The sequence below is a fragment of the Phascolarctos cinereus genome, unplaced genomic scaffold (assembly GCF_003287225.1).
Source record: "Phascolarctos cinereus isolate Bilbo 61053 unplaced genomic scaffold, phaCin_HiC Scaffold_726;HRSCAF=1367, whole genome shotgun sequence".
NCBI lineage: Eukaryota > Metazoa > Chordata > Mammalia > Diprotodontia > Phascolarctidae > Phascolarctos > Phascolarctos cinereus.
The window spans coordinates 66,326,895-66,348,871 of NW_027556098.1; the positions used below are offsets into that span (position 1 = coordinate 66,326,895).

Here is a 21,977-nt window from a genome sequence, read left to right on the forward strand (position 1 = left end):
ACATGTACAACCTATATTGAGTTGCTTGCCTTTTCAATGAGGTGGGTGGGGAGGGAGGAGAAAATTTGAACTAAAGTTTTAAAAACATATGTTTAAAAAAATGTTTTCACATGCAACTGGGAAATAAGAAATACAGGAAATGGGGTACAGAAGTCTATCCTAGCCTACAGGAAAATAGAAGGGGAAGGGATAAGAGAAGGGAGGGGGAGAGATAGAAGAGAAGGCGGACGAGGGGAAGGTGTATTCAGAATGCCTGCCATCTTGGGGTGGGGGGAGGCATGAGAAATTTGGAACTCAAAAACTTGTGGAAGTGAGTATTGAAAACTAAAAATAAATAAATTTATATTTAAAATAAGTGTTTCTGTGGTGCCGAGAGAGAAGAACTGTGTTCTCAGCTCCATTCTTTGAGTGCTGCCAGTGTGTGGGGCAGCTGCCTCCTGAGCTTCCTGCCTAAAGACTGAGGAGGATGGAGTGGTTGATCAGAGGGGGATTGCAGGGATCTCTTTGCTGGTGCAGGATTCTCTTGCTTTGCCTGTGCTTGGATCTGGGTCACAGTTCTGGGTGGCGGTCCTGGACCGAGGAGGAGTGGTGGGGAGGTGGAGCTTGTAGTGGCTGTAGAAAGGAAGTCTTCCTCATGGTTCCAGGGCAGAAAGGAGTGCTTGTGGTCACTAATAGACCAGAGCACAGGCCAGGAAAGGAGTTAACACCTCACCCTTGATCATAGCACCTTGGAAGAACTGAAAATTTACAGGTCCTTAGAAGTATCTCTGAAAACAGCTGCACAAAACCTCTGAAGCTTGGGACAGTACATTCTCAACACTGGAAACAGACTCCTACCTTAATAAAGAGTTTATAACTCTAGTAATTGGCTGGGATCATGAGCAAGGAGCGCAAAAAGAGTCAGACTATATTATCATACTTTGTTGGCAAAGAAGATCAAAACACACAACCAGAAGAAGACAACGAAGCCAAAGCTCCTACATCCAAAGCCTCCAAGAAAAAACATGAATTTCTCCCAGACCATGGAAGAGCTTAAAAAGGATTTTAAGAGGTAAGTTAGAGAAGTAGAGGAAAAACTGAGAGTGATGTTAAAGGAGACCCAAAAAAATACTGAAGAAAATAATATCTTAAAAAATAGCCTAACCCAAATGGCAAAAGAGGTCCAAAAAGCCAATGAGGAGAAGAATGCCCTAAAAAGAAAAATTGGCCAAATGGAAAAGGAAGTCCAAAAGCTTGCTGAAGAAAATACTTCCTTAACAATTAGAATAGAGCAATTGGAAGCTAGTGAATTCATGACAAATCAAGACACTGTAAAGCAAATCCAAAAGGATGAAAAATTAGAAAACAATGTGAAATATCTCATTGGAAAAACAACTGAACTGAAAAATTGATCCAGGAGAGAGAATTTAAAAATTGTTGGACTATCTGAAAGCTATGATCAAAAAAAGAGCCTAGACATTATCTTTCAAGAAATTATCAAGGAAAACTGCCCTGATATTTTAGAAGCAGAGGGCAAAATAGAAATTGAAAGAATCCACCAATCTCCTCCTGAAAGAGATCCCCAGAGGAAAACTCCTAGGAATATTGTAGCCAAATTCTAGAGTTCCCAGGTCAAGGAGAAAATATTACAAGCTGCCAGAAAGAAACAATTCAAATATTGTGGAAACACAATCAGGATAGCACAAGATTTTAGCAGCTTCTACATTAAGGGACCAGAGGGCATGGAATATAATATTCCAGAGGGCAAAGGAACAGAACTGAATAGAAAATTGGACTTTCAAATACAATACTCAAGTGAAACATGAAGAGGTAAACAGGAAAGAGAATCATAAGAGACATTTTTTTTTTCAATTTTGTCACAGGCATTTTTATTAACAGATAATTAGAAAAATAATCATGGTAGAGACCTTTAGTTCATTCTTCTAATAAGCCTGTTGATCTGGTCTTCCCTGTTATGAGCATCTCCACTTTCCAGAAAATATGTTGTCTTTTTCTTCATTCCACCTTGTGGAGAAAATAATTTGAAGGGGCACAGGAAGTTGTTGGCAGCTTTAGTGCTTGCCAACAGTGTGTATCTCATGAATCAAGTCCTCCATGTAGATAATTCTGTATTTACCAAGATATTTTGCAATAAGGGCATTATCCATAAGGGCAATTCTGTGTTTCTTGATCTTGCCATAACCACGTTTGTAAATCAGGTCATTCACAGACTTCAGGTTTGGGTAATCCCATGCAATGTATGGTTCCACAATCATCAGCATGTTAATGGAAGCCTTGTTAAGCTTAACAAAAGTGCCATTAAAGATTTGGCAAAGACAAAGAAGCTGCAAAACTTTTTGGAACTTTGGGCTAACCCTAGTGATACCTCTGATTCTGATCACAAAAGCTAACTTGGGTTCAGCAGGTACATAGTAGTTGCCAGCTTTGTGTGCCATTCTAGCCAGCTGGATTTCACTTCTGTACATCTGTTTGTACTCCTTATGGTAGGCTTTAGCTTTTTCATAGATAACTTTCCTTTGTATTTTACGAAGCTTTTTTATAACCATCTTCTTTAGGCGTTTGGCCTTCAGTATTGCAAAAGCCTTTTGCTTTTTCAAAAGGGATTCTGGAACAGATGGTAGCTTCTTCTTTTCTTCTATGCCCGCCATTATTCCACCTGGAAAAAGAGCCATAAGAGACTTATTAAGGTTGAACTGTTTACATTCATTCATGGAAAGATGATATTTTTAAGTAATGAGACCTTTGTCAGTATTAGGGTAGTTGGAGGGAAAAAAATTATATGTATGTGTGTATAGATAGATATAGATATAGATATAGATATAGATATAGATATAGATATAGATATAGATATAGATATAGATATAGATATAGATATAGATATAGATATAGATATAGATATAGATATAGATATAGATATAGATATAGATATAGATATAGATATAGATGTAGATATAGATATAGATATAGATATAGGTATAGATACATGGATAAATAGATAGGTAGAGGGCACAGGGTGAGTTGAAGATGAAGTGGTCATATCTGGAGAATAAAAGTAAGGGGTGAGAGAGGATTATACTGGGAGAAGGATAAAGGGAGAGGTAGAATGGGATAAATTATCTCCCAAAAAACAGAAAAGGCTCTTACAGTGGAGCAGAAACAGGGGAAGGTGAGAGGGAATGAATGAATTTTATTCTTATAGGGTTTGGCTTAAGGAGGGAATAACATACACACTCAATTGGGTATGGAAAGCTGTCTTACCCTACAGAAAAATAAGGGGAGAAGGGGACAAGACAGCAGGGGAATTATAGAGAGGAGGGCATATTGGGAAAGGGGCTAATCAGAAGCAAACACTTCTGAGGAGGGACAGGGTCAAAAGAAAGAGTAGAATAAATGTGGAATAGGATTAAGGGAAATAGAGTTAGCTTTTCACAACATGACTGCTGTGGAAATGTTTTGTATAACTACACCTGTATAACCTATATTGAGCTGTTTGCCTTTTCAATGAGGGTGGGTGGGGAGGGAGGAAGGGAGAAAATTTGGAACCCAAAGTTTTTAAAATACATGTTTAAAAAAATGTTTTCACATGCAACTGAGAAATAAGAAATACAGGAAATGGGGTACAGAAATATATCCTGCCCTACAGGAAAGCAGAAGGGGAAGGGGATAAGAGAAGGGGGGTGGAGAGAGAAAGAAGGGAGGGCAGACTTGGGGAAGGGATATTCAGAATGCATGCCGTCTTGGGGTGAGGGGAGGGGTGAGATGGGGTGAAAATTTGGAACTCAAAATCTTGTGGAAGTAAATGTTGAAAACTAAAAATAAATAAGTTATTTTTTTTAAAGGAGATAATCATTTGGTTAAAGGGTCAGTATGTACTTGTCCTATTCAACAGGAAAACTCGTTCTTAGAGAATTTTGAAATTGCTTTCACTTTCTTTAATTTTCACTGGAAGTCTCATATGCATCTCAAAATTTACTTTAGGTTAGAAATAAGAAGTTTTTCCAAGACAAAACTCCTTACATAATATTTTGACATTTTAAATCACACATAATACAGAGAAAACATTACAGCTACTCTTTATTTAAGATCAAAGTCAGATGAAATCATATCCAGAAGTATTTGCAGAACACCTGCAATCACTCTATTAAGTTTGTGGTAGACAGAAAAGCAGCAGGCTTATTCTATGCCTGTTCTCAAAGAAGATTTGGTCTATTTAGAAAGACATGGGAGGTCCAAGACTATTCCATTTTTGTCTTCATGTCTCCAGTACCTTGTAGAAATCCTTGTACATAGTGAGTTGTTGACTAATGAATTGGAGTCCACCAATAGCAAAGTTGATAATAGGTCCAAAATATGTGCCGCAAACACTAAAAATCATGGGAAGTCTGGAAGAAAAGGCTTTCTATACCAATGTATAAATATTTGCTGAGCACTTACTATGTGTTCAGCTAAATTCTAAACACTATAGATCATATAGAAAAAACCACATGATCTGTATTCCTAAACTATCTGTAATTGTATAATGGAGACAAGTAGCCTGATATTAAACAAAGAATGAATAAACACAGCAACGCAAGGATCTAAGACATCTCCAAAGTTCTCATGATGGAAAACGCTATCCACATCCAAAGAAAGATCTATGGAGACTGAATGCTGATCAAAGCATACTATTTGCTATTTTTTTTCTTCTGTTTTGTTTTGTTTTCTCTTTCTTGTGGTTCCTCCTATTGGATCTAATTCTTCATTACAACATCACTAATGTGAAAATATGTTTAATAGGAATGTGTATGTATAGCCTATATCAGATTGAGAGCCATCTTAGAGAGGAAGGTGGGGAAGGAGGCAGAGAAAAATTTCAAACTCAAAAGCTTATGGAAGTGATTGTAGGTAAAATAAACTAATAACAAAGAAAAAAAGAATGAAGAAACTCTATATTGCATCATCATGACTAGAAAGGTTATAGGAGCTAAGAAAAAGGGGATAACATTGTAAGGCAGATGGATAAAAGAAGAATTTATGGGGGACGTGACTCTTGACTTTTGCCTTGAAGGATTGTTAGCATTAGTAATAGGCATGAAGAAGGCATCCCAAGTGGAAAGAATAGCATTAACAATAGTATAGATGCTCAAATGAGAGAGGTGAATTTGAAGGACAATTAAAAGAGTGGAGAGAATTCATATTGGACAAATTGAAAAAAAAGAATACAATATTAAAGGGGTCAAGTTTGTACATATTAGAGGATGACCTAGATATTAGGACAAAGACTTCGGATATGGTACAATATGCAGAAGGAGCCTGAATTCTTTAGTAGATTACTTTGGGAGCAACATTAAGAGAAAGATAGGAAATAGATATGCCTGTTAGGAAGTTATTATAATAAGAAAGGGATAAAGTTGAATGGACATAGGTTTGGGGCAAAATTAATGGAAAAGAAAGAACAAATCATAGAGCTTACAAAGGAATTAATGAAAAGATTTAATGACTGCTTACATGCAAGGGATGAAAGAGAGGAGAAAAAGTTGACCCCAAGCTTTTACACATTAGGGCCTGGGAGAATAGCAGTACCATTAAAAGTTAAAAAAAAAAAGTCAGGGAGAAAGTCTATGAAGGAGAGGAGGAAAGGAGATTTTGAGAACGTTTTGGTATATCTTGAATTTGAAATAATAACAGGATGTTCTCACTGGAAGAACAGTTCTTAAATCTATAAGAGTTGAATGATGGATTCCAGAGTACACAGGAGAAAAAAGAAACAGCACCTATAAAGACAACATTCATCAATTTCACAAGCCCCAGTTCTATGGAAGTTGGTCGCCCAATAAATCATTATACTAATTATGGAAAAATGAGCCAAATATTACACTATGATATACTTACATATACATTGTTCTGAAAGTGTTCTTTAATTTTATTTCTTCTATAACAGAAAAGAAGGAGATAGGTAAATAAACAAAGGAAAGTAGGAAGAAGAAAATGAAGAGCTGAGGAGACTCCTTAGATATAATTAAATATGCTATATAAGTAGGTTTTGCACTAAAGTGACTATTTCTTTCATTCAGGAAATATGTTCTTAATGTTTGCCAAAGCCTGCAGAAGTCAATGACATTTCAGCTATGAAAACTGCCTATATAAAAATAATAAATAAAATACATGTATATATAAATATATGTGTATATGTGTATAAGAATTTCTGTTTTTCTTAATATACCTTATTGTCACAATAGACTATACGCTACTCAGAGTAAGGATTGCTTTGTATTTCCTTAGAATCTTTCAAAGTGCCTTATAGGGTGCTGTGCATAAAGTAGGCAAGTAATCAATATAAGAATAATTGAGATGATGGCTTAGAAAGCTTTGGGATCTTTGTAAAGAAATAGATTTCAAAGACTTTCCTTATTGTGCCTGGATGTCAGTGATCTATTTACCCTGTCAAGTCAACAAACATTTGTCTTCTTTCCTTTGATGGGTGAAAGGTGAATTCTGCAGATATGGAGGATAGGGAGATTAAAGCTTAGAATGCCCATGTATGACTAAAATAGTAATGACAATTGAAAAGCAAGGAAGGAATTGTCAGTCTAAGAGAGGAAATAATGGCTGTGGAGCCTTAGGGACCTGAAGACTTGGTTAATTGAAAAGATGGAGCAAGAGGGGAAAAGAGTAGAGAGAGTCAAGGGACAGATTAGGGTCTTGACATGATAGCTAAGGAAAGTTAAATCTGCTCACAAATTATGGTTATAGAATTCTGCTGCATTAACTTGTTTCTTTTTTTTTTCTTTTTAGTTTCCTATTCAGCTGACCTTGCTTTCAAGTAATGACATAAGCAAATCGCTGAGGACATGTATGCCTGGAGAAAGGTGAGTTGTTCATACAGCAAAAATGAAGAACAGCAGATGGTAGGATAAGTGTTTATCCCCTTCTCTCATGATATTCAAAGCTCTTGAGGATGGCTTCTTTGATGGATTGGTGAAAAGGCAAGGATGCGTATTCATTAGATTAAGAACTCCTTGAAGGCAGGGACTATCTTTTGCCTTTCTTTATATTCTAAGCACTTAGCTCTAGTGCTTGACTCACAGTAGACATTTGATAAACATTTGCTGACTGAATAGGAAAAGAAGACCTGGAAATGAACAGTCTGCATGACTGCAGGGGTGTCCATACTAATGAAATCATGAAACCTTCTTAGTCTAATAACAAGTTCCTATAACTCTAATATATCTTTGAGGTTTGAGCTAAAGCATGCAGAGAGAGATGATTCTTCTGAATCCCCTCAAAACAGCTATGAAGAAGCTGTGGTGCTATTTGGTTTGAGGAATCTCCTTTCCCCTGAAAAGGGTAGCCTGGACAAAAATCAAATAAATAAATAAATGAATAAAGTATTAACTCGGTAAATGAGCAGGTTCAATAAGCTAAGGCCAAGTATTGTTTGTAGATGTCACTGTGGAACACAATTTTTTCTTTTGTTTTGCTTTTTAAAATTTATTTATTTTTAGTTTTTAATATTCACTTCCACAAGATTTTGAGTTCCAAATTTTCTTTCCATCTCCTCCCCTCCCCCAACCCTAAGATGACATGCATTCTGCCTCCCTTCTGTCACCATCCCCTCTTCCCTTATCCCCTTCCCCTTCTATTTTCCTGTAGTGCAGGATAGATTTGTATACTCCATTGCCTGTATATTTATTTCCCAATTGCATGTAAAAACAATTTTTTAACATTTATTTTTAAAGCTTTGGGTTCTGAATTCTCTCCCTTCCTCCATCCCAACCACCCTCATTGAGAAGGCAAGCAACTTGATACAGATTATACATGTGTAGTCATGCAAAACACTTCCACAGCAGTCATGTTGTGAAAAATTATGTTTCTCTTCATCTTATCTGACCCCCCATTTCTTCTATTCTCTCTTTTGACCCTGTCCCTCCCCAGAAGTCTTTGCTTCTGATTACCCCCTCCCCCAATCTGTGCTCCTTTCTCTCATCCCCCCTTTTATCCCCTTCCTCCCATTTTCCTGTACTGTAAGGTAGATTTCCATAACTAATTGAGTGTGTCTGTTATTCTCTCCTTAAGCCAAATCCAATAAGAGTAAGGTTCATTCATTTCCTCTCGCCTCCCCCCACTTCCTCTCCACTGTAAAAGCTTTTTCTTGTCTGTTTCATGTGAGATAATTTACCCCATTCTACCTCCCCCTTTCTTCTTCTCCCAGTATAATCCTCTCTCACCCCTTAATTTTAGTTTTTATATATCACCCCTTCATCTACAACTCACCCTATGCCTTCTATCTATCTATGTCTATATCCATATCTATATCTATCTATATGTCAATATATATATTTCCCTCCAACTACCGTAATACTGACAAAGGTCTCTTGAATTACAAATATCATCTTTCCATGTAGGAATGTAAACAGTTCAACTTTAATAAGTCCCTCATAATTTCTCTTTACTGTTTAACTTTTCATGCTTCTCTTGAGTCTTGTATTTGAAAGTCAAATTTTGTGTTTAGCTCTGGTCTTTCCATTGAGAATGCTTGAAAGTCCTCTATTTCACTGAATATCCATTTTTCCCCCTGAAGGATTATATTCAGTTTTGCTAATACATCTTTGCTGGGTAGGTGATTCTTGGTTGAAATCCTATCTCCTTTGCCCTCTGGAATATCATATTCCAAACCTTCATATCCCTTAATGCATGAGCTGCTAAATCTTGTGTATCCTGATTGTGTTTCTATAATACTTGGATTTTTTTCTTTCTTTCTGGCTCCTTGCAACATTTTGTCCTTGACCTGGGAACTCTGGAATTTGGGACACAATCTTTTCAAGCTCCTCTCTCCAAAGTTCTGTGTACCATTGTAACCTCCTCTTTCTGAGAAGACCTTCTATCAGGAGTAGCTCTCTTTTCAAATTATGCTAACCACAGAGTGAAGGAGCCTTAGTTCTTTATCTGACTGTGCTACTAACTGGCTGTGCAACTGGGGGTGTAATTGCAGATCTCTGGATTTCAGTTTCCTTATTTGGGTTCAACATAGATTTAAAATGATCTATAATACTATCTAGGTATAACATTATAAGACACAATAAAAAACAACTTAGTCACATCCAAACATGCATTGTCAGGATACCCATCTCATGATTTGCTATGTTTCATAGAATATTTGATCTTAAAGAAATAGCAAAGTGAAAGCAACTAAAAGCCTTTATGGAGTCATCAACCTGAAAGAGGAAAGAAGTAGTCTTGACTCCTGAACATGGGAACTTTTGGTTGTATGACTCAAATGTCACCTTCCTTAAGCCTACATAAAGGTACTATATCACTGTATTAACCATCCAGTGAGAAAATGTAATATCTGTATTTCCCCAGAGGGGATTCTCTACTTTAAGTCACCAACCCAGGTGCTCAGTTTCTCTCTGACCTGTAGGAAGGAGCTCTTTCCTAAGAGGCTTTAGAATCCCCTCTAAGCACCAAAAGGCTCTTAATTTTCAAATGTTCCCATAGAGTTCATCAATGACAATGCTTCAAAATTGGGATTAATACCTTGGGAACAGCATAGCCCTTCAGTGGGAAGCGGGGTTGGTGGTTTACAGTATACAGTACTCTTTTTCTGAAATATCACCTTCTGAGATATTATCCAGCTCAGATGGTCTACAGCTAGTTGCCCCTTTCTTTTCCTGAATGTCTGTTTAGAGGAAAGTCCATCACTTCTTTCTTCCTGTTCACCAGACAGTGTAACTAAATCTTCTAAGAGTAATGGATACTATGATGAAATGTCTTAATAGGGCCCCTAATATGCTCTGTGGCTTCATTCACCAAGCCTATAACTTTCTAAACTACTCTGCTCCCTGGCCATGTTTCCCTTATGTGTGTTATCTGCCCAATCAGAATGTAAGTCCTTGACAATGCAGATTGTCTTTATTTTTGTATTTTTATCCCATCTATAGTGGAACACACTGCATGGTATATAGCATTTTCTAAAAAGTGTTTTTTTTTTTTAGGGAAGGGGGATGGATAGAATTTGGAATTTAAAAAAAAAAGAATAAAAGATCTCTTTACTTTAATATATATTATATATATTATATACATATACATGCATTTATAATAGTTTTCCATTCATTCATTCACTTATTCAATCTGGAGCTCATAGATTGAAAAACAATAGGTCCCTATCCAAGTACCACTTAATGGTTATTGTTGGATGCTCCTGGCTCAGAGTGAATGTAAATAGCAACTATTTCTCTTTTGCCCAGCAACCCTGAGGGTCTTCTCCTCCCAGTTTGATTTTATTTTTTATTAAAATGGCCATCCCTTAACTCATTTTGTAAAAAAGCCTGTTCACTGAATGTGCATTGCTTCACTCAAAGTGAGAACCTGAAAAGACCTTAGCTTAAAAGGGCCAGGGTCTCTCACTGCATCCTGAGCTGTATCCAGGTGTCCTGATGAATATCTAGTCACTGGACTCAGATGGTTCTGGAGGAGAAAGTGAGGCTGATGACCTTGTCCAGCCCTCCCTCACTCAAAACAAAGTCAGTTGCAAGTCATGTCATCATCTCCCTGATGCCTTGGTCCTCTCAACAACCAACACTTATTCATTCATAACATCATTCATCAATTCTTTCAGGATGTCTCTACTTCTCTGGCTACACTTTACTGATGGTGTCCTTAGATAATGTTATAGTCATCACTGGTCCCCTGATCATTTCTTTATATTTCTGATTGGACTGGTTCTATCATGGCTCTATTTTTCAATTCTTTTTCTCTTGGCTCTGGCTTTCAAATATGAGCAACCAATAGTGGACTCTGACTTTTCTTCCATAATCCATACATGAGAAGATGCTTTAGATTCAGGTGGAGTTGGATTTTCCTGTTTCCCCAACTCTCTGTGAACTCAGTGCATATGTCTTCCTTTTACTCTTCAGCACCTTCTTGTAATTTAGCTGTTCATTTTATCCCTGTCAATCTTGCAGAGTTTGGTCTAAGAAAGACAAACAAAATTTGGTTGTGTCTGTGTTTTTGATTTCTCTCAAAGCAGGCAACATGTACTGCATGGGAGTCAGAGGAATGCACTGCTGCTAGCTGATTCCACCTTCCAACTAACTTCTGGGAGAGCCTCACATTGCTTTTTCAGTTGTATTATTTATTATCATTTCCATTATTTATTATTTTGCTTTATTCCTGCAACCCCAACTTGGCTAGCATTGGGACACCCCCCCCAAAAAAAGAGTCTTAACCTCCTGCTGAATGCGTAAGGTAGGAGTTCTTTCCAGTGTTCTCTCTAATTATAGACCTTCAAAGTTTTACTGGTTGTATTTTCAATCTTTTAGCACAAACATGACCGTCATTTTACAAACACAGAGACATGGACAGACAGAATGACAAGACAGGGTGACAAGACAGAGTGCACATAAATCTAATTTTCTTGTTGGCTTTTCAGGCTTAGTTTGTTTTTAAGATAAACTAATTTAGAATTAGAATTTTATTTAATTTGTTTTTTAGACTGGTCAAAATTCAGATTTACCTTTTAGTTTGACACTTATTACAATGCAATTTCTCACATACCAATTTACTCTGACTGACCCATATTCAAGTTATAAAGGATATCCTTTCAGAGGACACCTGCCTTGAGGTCTTTCCAGAGCCAGCTTGTAGAGAACAGTATTTGCAATGAAATACAGAAAGTCTGAGAGATGGGAGCAGGGATTTTGGACATAAGACTCATCTACCGTTCAGAGTTGGGATTTCAGGAGAAAAGAGTCCTGTGAGTACCTGTTCCAGTAGTGTTGGGGGAAGAGTCTAGTCTCCAAGGCCTAGTCTTATATCTGAGACATAGTGTTCCCCCCCCCTTAAGCAATTGGGGTTAAGTGACTTGCCCAGGGTCACACAACTAGTAAGTGTCAAGTGTTTGGTCTGAGGCCAGATTTGAACTCAGGCCTTCCTGACTTCAGGGCTGGTGCTCTATCCAGTACACCACCTACCTGACCCAGAGTCATAGTGTTTTCAATGTCAACCTCACAGAGTTTTAACTAAGGAAGACAAAATTAGGTTGTGTCCATGTTTTTAATTTCTCCCAAGCTGGTGACATACATTGCATGGGAGTTGCAGTCCAGAACTGCCCTCCCCTAAGGGAGCCAGTCCAGAACTTGCTCAATTTGCAGTTGGGGGTACAGAGTTATATGCCCTTTGAAGAGTAGGTGTTCCCAGGGGATGCCAGTCAACTCTGCTTAGTCAACACTGGGAAGTGGGCTATATTAAAATGATGGTTTTGGGATAGGTGATTTAGGTCACTTAAACTTGATCAAAGAGACGTCTATTTCCATTGTACCTGTCTTGACAATAGGGAGGAATCATTTGTGTGTGTTTGTACATGCATGTGTATATGTACACATGTAGATGCGGATTGTCCATCCCTGTGCTAAGTGTTGGCGATATAAAATCCAAATAAAAAGAAAGACATCCCTGTCTTCAAGGGATTTATATTCTGATAGGAGAAGAAAACATAAAATGAAACTGAAAAGGGGGAGGTAAGGAAAGGAGAGAAAGGGAAATTATGCATGGTGGTGAAGTCAGAGAATGAAAGATAGCTGGTCTGGGCCCTTAAGGTTCTGGGAAAAATTTGCCAATGGATAAAGGTGGCCAGGGGTGGAGGGAAATGTAAACATGGCCACCATGACTCTGTGTGACTCTTGGCAAGCCACTTGTCCTCTATCTACCTCAGTTTCCTCTATTATAAAGTGAGGATGATAATAGCATCTACTTCCCAGAGCTGTGATAAGGACTGACTGAAATAATACTTGTAAAGTGCTTAGCAGAGTGCCTGGCACAGAGTAAGCGTTTAATAAATGTTTATTCCCTTCTTCCTTGAGTTTAAATCTGGTCTCACACACTTCATTAGTTGTGTAACTTTGAGCAGATCACTTATGCTATGTCTACCTCAGTATCCTCATTATCCCTGGTGAGTATAATAATAGAACCCAGCCTTGCTATGAGGACAAAATGGGATAACATTTGTAAAGTGCATTGCAAATGTTAAAGTGCTATGTAAAGTTTAGCTATTTCTTCACATCTCCCCAAATCACTTAAATCCCTTTTAAATGTTTTTTATAATATCCTTATTTTTATATCCAGAGTTTATTCTTAATTTTTCCACAGCCATTGCTTCATATAATTTTTTCAAAACTTTTGGCCTCCATGCTGTTCAAAATTTATTTTAAAATGTCTTTAGCAAATCAATCAAATAAATCAGACAACTAAATATGGCCCTCTAGGCCATAAAAGCAGCACAAACATATCTAAATTCAAGTAACAATAATTGAACATGCACCATAATTTACTTAATATATTAAAGGATAAATGAATAGCTATGATTTTAATGATACATGAAAAGTGGTAACTGTGTTATCAATAGAACATAACATAAAGTATTATTCATTATTAACAGTACAATCTATTGCAAAACAACAGGGAAAATGAATTATTTAATGATAGCATCCACAAATAGGATGTAATTGAGGTCCTATGAGAAAGATGAGTTCAACATGAGAAAAACATCTTACAATAAAAAAATGAATTTAAAGACTAAATGAACACCTATACTGGAAATAAATAATTATATTGGAGAACTGAGAAAACAATTCAAAATTAGAATTAGAAGAGAAAAAAATCAGCAAAATATTTATTTGGAGAATTATCCTTAATAACATATTTCAGCTTAAAAACATAGAAAAACAAAATATTTTTTCTCTGTCCCTCACAGTCCTCCCCCACAACATCCTTAAATGTGAAACCAAGGCAGACATAATATTTTTTAAGGCAAATATAGTAATTCTGAACAAGTCCTGATGTGTGACCCTTTACTTCTCTGTGTTGAGTGCTTTCTTAAGCCTACAGAAATATTACATCATTCTATTAACTATTTAATGAGAAGGTACCATGTCAGAATTGTCCTCCAGGTGATTGAGACCCTCAGCTTAGCCTTCACAGTTTCTGTCTGGAGCAAAGGGTTAGCCTCTCCCTAACAGTTAGCAGCATGTCTTCGGGCCAACAGAAAGAGCAAACACTTAGGCTATTTCTCAAAAATCAAACCCATGTGATGGCAGCAGCAAGATTTGTATCAATGTTTCTCTGGCCAAATTCAAATTAATACAAGGGGCAAAGAAGGATATGAAATCTGCTATTTCTACTGAGGCTATATGTGAAACCCCCTCTAGGTTTAAGTTTCAGTCTCCTACTGAATTCACAGTTTCAAAGGCTCTTATGTGTGATTTCATGATTTATTGTACATAAAAAGAAAAGGAAAATAACACAAACACATTCAAATGTATTTTTATTTATTTCATTAAATATTTTCCAGTTGTTTGTAAAATAGTTTTAACAATCATTTAAATTTTTTTATTAATTTTATTTTTTATATTAATTTATGGAATAAAACAAACGTTTCCATAACATTTTATAATAAAAATGGATACTTGTATATGAAACTGCAGATCTATTATGTAAAACTTCCTATTCCTTTTAAATAATGATAAAATTATCATTTAAATTTTTTTTCCCATTTTTTCTCCCTCCCAATCTAGAGATGGCTACCATTATACAAATATGTGTGTATATATGTATACACACAAACGCATGTACATATATACATATATGTTTAAAATCATTCTATACATACATCTATTTATCAGTTCCTTCTCTGCATGCAGATAGCCTAATTTTTCATATGTCTTTTATAGTTAATTTTTAAGGAAGTACTTTCTTCAGTGAACTTTTGGACTTCCTTTTCCATTTGGCCAATTCTACTTTTTAAGACATTCTTCTCCTCATTGCTTTTTGGACCTCTTTTGGAAGATCAACAATGTTTATGAAATGCCTATAAGGTACCAGACACTGTGTTAGGTGGTGGCTTTTCTCCTATTTTCTATTCATTTGATGTTGTTTTATTGTTTCTTGATGTTTTGTGGAGTCATTAACTTTCACTTGCCCAATTCTAATTTTTGAGGAATTCCTTTTTTTTTTCAGTGAGCTTCAGTACCTCCTTTTCCATTTGGACAATTCTGTTTTTCAAGGAATTCTTCCTCTCATTGGATTTTATACCTCTTTTACCATTTGGCCTATTTTTAAGGTATTCTTTTCTTCAGTATTTTTTATCTCTCCTTTATCAAGCTATTGACTCTTTTTTCATGATTTTCTTGCATCGCTCTCATTTCTCTTCCCAATTTTTCTTATACCACTCTTACTTGATTTTTAAAATCCTTTTGAACTCTGCCATGGCTTAAGACTAATTCTTCTTCTTCTTCTTCTCATCTCCTGAGCATGTGTTTTAATCTTCCTTGTCATCATAGTAACTTTCTGTTACCAGATTTTTTTTTTGGTTATTTGCTGATTTTTCTACTGTTTCTTGACTTTTATCCCAAAGTAAAGCTTTGCTTCTAGGTAGGAAGGAACACTTTCCCAAGCTTCAGGTTTTTAAAAATTTTATTTTAGACAAATACTAAACCTTAAATAGATAAGAAAAGAAAAATTAATATTATAAACTTAAATATAAAATAAGAAAAAATGTCATGTGTGCATAGTAGAATATAGGAAAGGATTCAAAATAAAAAGCAATAATTTTTCATTTCATTAAAGTCTATGTATTAAGTACTGTGCTTTATGTTGAAAGCTGTCCATCTTTTCTTTGCTTCCTTGAAGGTTTTCTTTTATTTTCTACTATATACTTTTTACCGCATTCTTTTTTTCCCCTCCTTCCACCTACCCACTACCCCAAGGCTACAATTGAGCATTGGTCAGGCTTTTTGTGAAACTGTTTTCAGAGCTAGTGTTGGGAGTCTGTAAATTTTTACTTCTTCCAAGGTAGTGTTATCCAAGGAGAAGTATATTTGCTATTCTCCTGGACTGTGCTTCAGTCTCCAGAGTGATGACAAGCATTCTTTTCTGTCCTGAAACTGTCACCAGGGTTCCCACTCCCCTACAACCACAAGCTGTGGTATGCTAGTACTGCTCCTTGCCCCAGGACTGCCATCCAGAACTATGACCCATATCTGAGTATGGGAAATGCAACAATGCTCTGCCCTGAGAGCCAGCAAAGAGACCTCTATAATCTCTTTCTGATCAGTTGTCTGACTTTCTGACTATCTGTGAGCTGAGATCTCTGGAAGCAGCTAATGCCACTGCTTATTTAGTCCTTCTCAAGGTCTGCACCTGGTTTGCTGGGGCCTGATCTGTGCTGGCATGGCCTGCATTGTACTGTGCTTCACTTTCACCCCATGCAATCAGAAGGTCCTGATGACCTTCTGCATCATCTTAGGCTGAAAAATTGTTGCACCCCTATCCTTTTGTAGATTTTTGTCCTCCAGGATTTGTTTTGAGGCATTAATTGAAAGGTATTTGGAGGGGAATTTGGGAGAACTCAGGAGAGTCCCTGCCTTTTCTCTGTGATCTGGGCTCCACTCTCCTGGGACTTTTCTTTACAGACACACAAAAAAGACAATATAGTAGCATTAGCTAGAGAGGTTTAGGGATAGCAGTTCTCCTTTCCAGGAGAACCACAAAGTCATGGCAGCAACCTGCATAGATTTCCATCGCAGTTAAAGGAGGCATTATTACCTACTTAATTGTGGGCCTCGGTACTTATTCCTGATGGCTTCCAGCTAAGACTTTGATAATTACGTTGTGAATTTGACTATGCAAAATAGTTCTCCTACACACAGAGATAATATTTTCTTCTGACAGGTACAAGTGTGTGACTAAGTTAAGTACTAGATGAAAGCCACCAGGCCATGTACTAAAATTGAAGTACATCGGTTCAATTCCATAGTTTGTATTCCAGTCATAACTAGCAAGTTTCCATATCCCCAAAACATTTCCTTCTTAGTGATTTCATTTCCTGCCAGTAAGGACTTTGGATATACTATCCTCATTGGTGAGAGTAAGACTAAGAGCACTGAAGAGAAGGCTGGGTAGCTAAGATGTTAGACCCTACCAAAAGTGGTGGGGTGTTGCCATTTGTGCCATTGAATTCAACATTTTAACTTTTATTTCATTAAAGATTCTGTTTAATCAATAAGTAGGAATGTGATGAATAATTGAGGCTTTATGCAATTAGCACAATATTATGGTAAAATCAGATCATTGTAGGACATTACTATGTACTGCCTGGACTCTAAAATGATGTCCTTCATTACAGTTGAGATAATGAGCAGAGCAGGGGGCCTGAAGTTAGGAAGACTTGAATTCAAATTTGGTTTTACACACTTACTAGCTGTGTGACCCTGGACAAGTCACTAATCCTCTGTTTGATTCAGTTTTCTCATCTGTAAAATAAAAATTATAATATCACTTCCCTCCCCAGGTTGTTGTGAGGATAAAATAAGATATTTGTTGTAAAGTACACTGACTGGTACATAGTAAGTCTATATAAATGCTGTTGCTATTGTTGTTGTTATTATTATCATTATTACTTTTGGTGAGTATACATATCTCCTTGTTTCATGCCTTACCTGATGTTTATTATTACAGAGTTACCAATCAGAATTATTTCTATTTTGAAATTCTCCATGGAATATTGAGTGATCTTTGTATATGGTTGTAATATACCTTATGTAAGAAACCTTATAAGATGGTATTTTCTTCTTCTCAGACTACTTTCTTTTTTGTAATGACAAATAATAAGTACAATGAGATCTTATATTTTCTATGTCCTTCAATCAATTGTGAGATCATTGAACATTGTTTGTAAAAGCTTCATTGTTCTTGAGCCCTCAATTTGTGACACACATTGTGATTTTTCACATGTAGACAAATTGTTGTTTGTCCTTCATTTTTGAAGAGGTCCAAGCACATCATAGATGCTTTCTTGACTTGCACATGAATTGGATTTAAGTAAAATGGAGTTGCACAAAGTTGTCAGCCTTGTTCTCTCTTCCAGAGTCATATAAGTACAGTGGCAAGGCAAAAGTCAGGATGAGTGGTAATGACCTGGGATCTAATAGATGATTGTGGCATTTCTAGTGTCTGACCAAGGCCTAAATACTCCATAGTGTCTGTATCAGCCTCCTTCTTTGCCATAAACAATTTGTTCTCATCAGCCCATTTGATTTGGGGAAGGTTTCACATCGCATGCTTGGAGTAGACATCTCCCTAACTCACCAATGAGTTTGAGACTTGTAGGTTACCCTTGACCTTGGTTTAGTCCATCTGATAAAACATTTTTAGTGGAGTGTGGCTGCTGCACATTCTACAGCTTCTTGGAGTCACAGATGAGAGTTGGGTGATAGGTGGACACCAAAGGTGACTGAGTAATCATACATAGATCAGTAGTTGCTTTGATACTTTAATACTTTGTAAATCAGTCTCTCTATGCCCTTATGATTGCATTGACTCCAGTACAGATTTCCTCCTTCTATTTCTGATCAAATATTTCTGCTTTTTCTGTTTTTATTCTCTTTAGTACCATTTCAACTTCCTTAGTGAGCACCTTACAGGCTATAATATTGAGGTCCAAGTATGGTGTTTTCACCATCCTTGGTGACTGTAATGTTTTTTTTTTTTAAATCTTGACATTTTTCTTCTGTTTGTAATCTTTCCATTTTCTTCCAGGAATACTCACTGAAATTGCTTTGCTTAGGTGAGTGTACTGTCAAGCTTTCATCTGACTGGGATTTGTCACCATAAAGATGACATGATTATTTAGAGAGAAATTATAGAAAAAAAGGCTCAGAAAAGGGGTACAGCCACATTTAATGGGCAACCTTGAACAAAAGACACTGAATAGTAGTCAGACAAGCAGAAAGAGAACCAAGAGATATCAATGTGACCAAAAGAGTAAATGATTTACAGTGGCAAATGCTACATAGAATGGCCAAGAAATATGAGAATCAAGAAAAGTACATTAGAAACTGAAAAACTGAGAGCATGAAGCTTCTCTTCAAAGATACTAATAATTAGTAACTTTAAAGAGATCAAGTTTCAGATGAATGACAAAGTAGAAATTCTGATTGCAGAAAATTTTGATGAGAGTGAGAAAAGATGAATTGGAAGTCCTGAGTATAGATGTTTCAGAGTTTAGCTCAGAAAGAGAGAAGAATTATAAGATATCTTGCAAGTATGGTAGAATATAATAGAATATAGTCAAATATGTATAGTCAAATATATAAAGAAGGCTTTTTTTCCCTTTCAGAATGGAAAAGAGGGACATTTTTATAGGCATCATGAAAGGAGCCATTAAAAGAGATAGGTTGAAGATAGAACATAGAATTAAAGTACTGATGAGAAAGGAGTAGAAGGGAGAAAAGGAAGCTCTTTGTAAGTAACTTCAACTTGGAGAATGAAATACAAGATCATAAACTGAGTGGGTGGGGAAGCAATACCATGTGAGACTGAATGGAAGAAACAAAGGTTTGTAGCAACTGCTGCGGTGAGTAAAATTAAGAATTAAATAAGATTGCTTTGCTGCAGTAAGGGCTCTGTTTAGATTAGATAACATAAATATGTAATGGAACCATTCAGGACATTATTGTGACTTCATCCAGTCTGTTTAGCTTCACGTGCATAGTTAGAAAAGAGGAGGTGGATTGGCGAGGTATTATTGTGCAGCTACAACAGAATCATAGAATTTGAGATTTGGAAGGAACCTCAGCAGACACCTAGTCTATTTCAAAGACAAATTAATCTTTACTATAATATACACCAAAAAGTAGTCATCCAGCTTCTGCTTTAAAACTTGCAAGACTATGAAATCCACTACCTCTTGATATAAGCAATTCCACTTTTGTAAATCTCCCACTCTTTCAGACATTAAGCCTAGGTTGGCCTCTCTATGTGGGTTGATGGGTTCCATCCATTGTTCATGGTTCTACCTTAATGACCAAACAGAATAAAACTAATCCCTCATAGCTCTGCAAATACTTGAACATAGCTACCATGTTCCCCTTGAGTTTTTTTTTTTCCTGTTGGCTAAACATGTCCAGTTCTTTCAAGCCAGCCTCTTAAGTATAGTGGATCAAGGCCCTTCACCATCCTGTTTGCCCTACTCTGGACTTTAGCTTATAATGATCATCCTTAACTCAACACAATACTTTAGATGAGGTTTGACAAGGGAGTAATAGAGTGATAATATCACGTTTTTATTCCTGGATCCTATGATCTCATCCTTAATGAAATATTACATTGAATTAATGTTTTTGGCTGTTATTTCACTGCTAAACACTATTGAGATTTTTAGTCCACTACAATTTACAGATCCTTTACAGTATAACTGTTGTCTATCTATATGTCAAGGGAAAAGAATATTTGAGTAAAGACAAGTTGACTAAGGGGTCTGGAATAGGAAAAGAAATGTATAACCAGAGCAGAGGAAAAGTTCTGAGAAAATACTGAGAGACTGAGGCACTGCAGATCATAGTAAAGATAAAAATGATTTTGGTATAGTAAGAGACAGATGGACTAATAAATGATTATGAACAGATAAAGGAAATTTTGAATTCTTGAACATGTACAATGGAAAAGTCAAGCATGTAATCATTCCTCTGTGTAGCTGAGCTAGAGTGGAGGAGTAGGTTCAGTCCAGAGGGTCTAGCAACTCTGGCTCTGAATCTATAATCCAGTGATTTTTAAAAACATGCTTTTCACAAAATGCATGTTACTCAGTATACATTGCATATTCAACTTGCCAATTTAAAAAAAAAATTGCTTTCTTCTTATGTTTATAGACAACATCCATTCACCCCCACCTTATTATAGAGGGCACTAATCTGACTTCGAAAATGATAAATTATAATAGTGTAACCCAACTATATTATTTATGACATGACTGGAAGAGCATGCTTTTGTTTAACTGACATTCACTGGAGAATTCTTTAAACTTTTCCTATTATTGGTGTACTTTGTAGTATTTTGCTTAGAATTAAATGATTTTACAGTAACGAAGGCTCATTATTTTAGATCAGTTACTTAAGAGTGACTAATGTTACTAAATATTGCAAAACACTTGGGGATCCCCTTGAATCACCTCATTTTAGATAGAAAGATACTGGCTATATCAAGGACAGAAAACAATCCAAACTGAACTATAACACTGATCAGAGTTGGACATTGCCAAGGGCTATAGCATTATGTCTGCTAACCATCTAACTTAGCATTCCATCATTTCTCAAAAGGCTCTCAGCTAAACCAAATATCTTGCATGTACCAGGGCATTGAAATTCTGAAGGTTATGAAAAAAGTGGACTGAAATGTCTACATAACTATTTTCATTCTCAATAATCAAAGACTAATTTTCTCATCCCACTTCCCCCTACTCACTGAAAAAGGAAAGAAAGAAGGAATAAAAGCAAGAAAGGAAGAAGGAAATAAAACAAGAAAGAAAGAAACAAATAAGAAGAAAGGAAGGAAAGAAGGGAGGGAGGGAGGAAGGAAGGGATGAAGAAATAATCTTCATACTATATGAACATAGTCATGCAAAACAAATTCCCATGATGGTCACTTCCAAAAATGCAAATCTAAATTTTCCATCATCTCTGTGTCATGGTGAGTACTGTCCTGTGCAAACCAGTTTGATAACGTGGCCAAATTTTTTAAGTCTTTTAAAATTGTTAAATTTTAACATATTGAAATCAGCTCAAATCACTTTAAGCAATTACTCTGTGCCAGGTACTGTGCTAATTGTTGGACAAAGCAGGGGAAAGGCAAAAATAAAGTAAAACAACAACAAAATTGTTGTTGGCATAGATTGTTCTTCTGATTTCTATTCATATCATCCTTTGTTCATATAAACATTTCTATGTCTTTTTGAAACCATTTTTTCCCTCATTTACTTTCATGACACAGTGATGTTCCATTATATTCATATACCACATCTTATTCAGCCATTTCTTGGTTGATAGTTGCCATCTTTGTTATTAGATGCCAATATTTTTTTCCACTACAAAGTGCTACTATAAATATTTTTGTGCAAAGTACTACTTACAGAAATAGACACCTGAAAGCTGGAGAAATCAATTGTTCAT

At 36.3% G+C, this 21,977-nt stretch overlaps 1 pseudogene; it reads right to left on the reverse strand.

Moving 5' to 3' along the window:
* Nucleotides 1-1,838: 1,838 nt before the first annotated feature.
* LOC110201687 (large ribosomal subunit protein uL30 pseudogene) lies at nucleotides 1,839-2,669 on the reverse strand (annotated as a pseudogene).
* Between the last annotated feature and the right edge of the window lie 19,308 nt (nucleotides 2,670-21,977).